This window comes from Kryptolebias marmoratus, linkage group LG11 (assembly GCF_001649575.2).
Source record: "Kryptolebias marmoratus isolate JLee-2015 linkage group LG11, ASM164957v2, whole genome shotgun sequence".
NCBI lineage: Eukaryota > Metazoa > Chordata > Actinopteri > Cyprinodontiformes > Rivulidae > Kryptolebias > Kryptolebias marmoratus.
In genome coordinates this window covers 7,448,117-7,452,412 of record NC_051440.1, presented here as the reverse complement: position 1 = coordinate 7,452,412, position 4,296 = coordinate 7,448,117, and positions in this window count along the sequence as shown.

Sequence of the window (4,296 nt, the reverse complement as noted above, 5' to 3'; positions counted from 1 at the left end):
CGCCGCTGGACTCCACCTGGATCTGTAAGAACAAAGAACAGAACTAAGTCATTTATGCAGTGCTCAGCTGACAGTAGGATTGGTGCCCGAGACTCACCCTGTCCCTCTTGCTTTCCAGATCCTACCTCAACACCCGCACTGTACAGTTATACCACTTTGTAAATAAAGCACTTAACCTCAGCTGCTGTCTCCGTGTCTGCTTTTGGTCTCGCTCTCTGGACATATAACCCCGCGTTCTTGTCAGAAATGTTATTTGGTGTGGAGATTTTAATGCACATCATTCATTATGGGGTAGTGGAAAAGTAGATTATAATGGGAAAATTTTAGAAGAATTCTTAGATAGTAATAATCTGGTTTGCTTGAATAATGGTAAGAAGACAAGAATTGATATCAATTCAGGTAAGGAGTCTGTATTAGATTTGACATTTGTTTCTAGCGGTTTAGCTCCATTATGTGATTGGCAAGTTAAAAATAAGTCGTTTGGTAGTGATCACTACATTATAATCAGCAAAATAAGGATGGGCCAGGTGCTTAGTACTGAAATGATAGGAGGAAAGTGGATTTTTGAGAAAGCAAATTGGGAAGAATTTTATAAATTATGTGATAGGAAATTTTTAAATGTTCAAAATGATCAGAGTATTGAAAGTATGAACCGAGAGATTAGTCAGGGTATTTTAGCTGCTGCTGAGGAGGCTATTCCAAAAACATCAGGGAAATATAGGAGAAAGTTAGTTCCATGGTGGAATGATGAGTGTAGAAAAGTAGTTAGAGAAAGAAATAAAGCATTTAAATTGGTTAAAAGGACTCATAATTTTCAACATTTAATTGAATATAAAAAGTCGCAAGCAAAAGTCAGGAGAACAATAAGAAGCACAAAAAGAGAATTTTGGAGAGGTTTCTGTGACACAATTGGCAATAGAACAAAACTAGGGGATGTTTGGGTGATGATCAAAAAAATGGGAGGTGATAGAAGGGAATGGAGTTATCCTATACTAAATAAAAATGAATTAGTAGCTGTAACTGACAAGGAAAAGGCTGATATGTTAGTGAGAACATTTGTGGAGATACATAGTGGGAAATTTTTAACAGTTAATGAAATAGAGGGAAAGGAGAGAACTAAAAAGGAAAATGATAATGAACTGTTGAATTATCCTTTCTCTATTGGAGAGCTGAAAAGAGCTTTGGATAGAACAAGGAATAGTGCTCCAGGTAAAGATGAAGTGTGTTATAGTATGTTAAGACATGTAAGTGAGGAAGTTTTAAATAAATTATTAATTTTATACAATAAGATTTGGAAGGAGGGGAGATTGCCTTGTAAGTGGAAAGAAGCTATTGTTATTCTGTTGAAGAAACCTGGGAAAGATCATAGTAACCCTGGAAATTATAGACCAATAGCTTTAACATCTAATATGTGTAAACTGATGGAAAGGATGGTGAATGAGAGATTGACACAATATTTGGAGTCAAAACATTTAATTGCTCCTTATCAGAGTGGTTTTCGTAGAGGGAGAGGAACAATAGATCCTGTTTTATGTTTAGAGGAGGATATTAGAAAAGCTCAGATTAATAAGGAAACTGTTGTTGCTGTGTTTTTTGATGTGGAAAAAGCATATGATATGTTATGGAGGGAAGGGTTAATGATCAAATTACACCAGATAGGTATAGGAGGTAATATGTTTAATTGGATATGGGATTTTTTACGGGACAGAAATATTCAAGTTAAAATAGGATATCATGTTTCGAAATTATGTAAAATAGAAAATGGAACCCCTCAAGGAAGTGTGGTAAGTCCAACATTATTTTCAGTTATGATTAACGACATTTTTAAAGAATTATCTATCAGTTTTGGTCACTTTTTGCTGATGATGGAGCATTATGGAAAAGGGGAAGAAATATGGAACATCTTATTGTTAAACTTCAGGAAGGTATAGATAATGTGGATAAGTGGGGGGTAAAGTGGGGTTTTAAATTTTCAATTGAAAAGACAAAAGTAATGTTTTTCACAAATAAGAAAATAGGGGTTGATAAAAAGTTGTAGTTATATGGGAAAGAGTTAGAAAGGGTTGACTGGTTTCGGTTTTTGGGTGTAGTTTTTGATAAGAAACTAACTTGGGGAAAACACATAGAACATATTATAGAGAAAAGTAAAAAGGTTCTAAACATTATGAGGTGTTTAGCAGGATTGACGTGGGGTGCAAGTTTTGATTCACTAAAATATATATGTGTCACTAATTAGATCAAGAATAGATTATGGGAGTGTGATGTATGGATCAGCAGCCAAAACTAGGTTAAAGAAGTTAGATGTTATTCAAGCCAGAGCATTGAGAATTTGTTTAGGGGCAGTTAAATCAACGCCAATATGTGCTTTACAAGTAGAGTCAGGAGAAATGCCATTAGGCATTAGAAGAGAGCAGCTAATGGTCAATTATTGGGTAAGTTTAAAAGGACATAATGCAGATCACCCGGTTAAGAAAGTATTAGAAAAGTGTTGGGAAAGAGGAAAGAAACAAATTGATAGTTTTGGGTGGGTTGGGGATGATAGAGCGAAAATTTTTAATGTTTATTATAAGGAATTTAGTTCAACGGTATTGTGGCCTTTGAGACCTACATGGACTTGGAAATATGTTAATGTAGACAGAACACTAACATATATTAAGAAAAGGAACACATTAGATAATTGTCAAGAATTGTATAATCAAATGCAGAATAAATTTAATGACTACTTGCAAATTTATACTGATGGGTCGAAAGACCCTAAAAGTGAAGCAACCGGTATAGCTGTAGTGATTCCTGAATTAAAGATTAGTATTTCAAAAAGAACATCTGATTATTTGAGTGTATTCGCAGTAGAATTATGTGCTATTTTAGTAGCTTTAGAATGGGTGGAGGAAAGTAATAGGAATAAAATAATAGTTTGTAGTGACTCTCTATCTGCGTTGATGAGTATCGGGAAGGGACAGGGGAAAAATCATCAAAATATTTTATATGAGATTATGGCGGTTCATCGTAGGATATGTGAACAGAATAAAAATGTTATATTATTCTGGACTCCTGCTCATGTAGGTATTATGGGGAATGAAAGAGCAGACAGGCTGGCTAAGGAGGCGATTAAAAAAGATGATTTGATATGCAAATGAAGTTATCTAAATCTGAAGGTAAAAGTATAATTTGGAAAGAAAGCAAGAGGAAATGGGAAGCTAGGTAGGTAAATGAAATAAAGGGAAGCCATTTGTTCAGGATACAAAATACAATCGATGTACAAAGGATCAGAGGAATAAACAGGAGGGAGGAGATAATTATAAATAGAATAAGAACCGGGCATAGTTTCTACTCTTTTTAGGATGTGGAAACACATTACTGGTTTATGTAGATGCTGTGATGAAGTAGAAACAGTGGAACATGTTTTGATTAAATGTAGGAAATATGCAAGCCAAAGAAGATTATTAAAAATGGAACTAGGTGTTAGCTGAATAGTATTGAGGGGAAAAAGAAGATTTTTCGTTTTTTAAAAAACACTGGGATCTTTAAGAGAATTTGAGGTATAGATGGTAGGAGTTAATCGAGGGCAGTAGTGCAACGTTAATGCATGCAAGCTGCCGTTAAAACCTAAAGAAGAAGAAGAAGAATGTCACTGTCAGAGTGTTAACTCGTACTGGTACGTTTGTTACCGCCCTGGCTTACGTTCTTGTTTCTGGAACTTGTTAATGTCTTCTTGCCTTGTTTCAGGATTATTCAAGCCATTGTTTTTTACCTGGAGGAATCTTCAAGTGCTGACTTGTTCTCTGGGATCTCCACGCTGCCTTCTTCTTGGACTGTCTCCTTTGGCCGAATCCTGCTCACCCTCCCTTCCACCAAGGACCCAACCCAGACTCTGCTTCTCTCTCCCTGGCGGTTCACTATCCACTCACCTGTAAGCTACTGTTATTGAGGATCATTTCTCCTACAAAACAAGAGACTCTGAATAACCTCCTTTCTCCATCACAGTGACTTTCCTGTTCCTGAGCTGCTGGTTCCTCATCACTACAGGCATTCAAATAAACATTAATTGCATTTTTATTCTGCCTCCTGAAGTGTGTTCTGCATGTGGGCCAAATCTCTGGCTAAGACCATGACACCTTCAGCTTTTGACATCAACACCCTACCAAAAAATAGAAAGATCTCTTTGCAACCACATATTCAAAATTGATTCAGTCAGATGCCATTTTTTTCTAAGACCTAAGGATGTCTTAAATTGTACACCCTAATATAGACCAGGGGTGGAAATTAAAAATTTTGTTCACCAGCCATAGTGGCTGG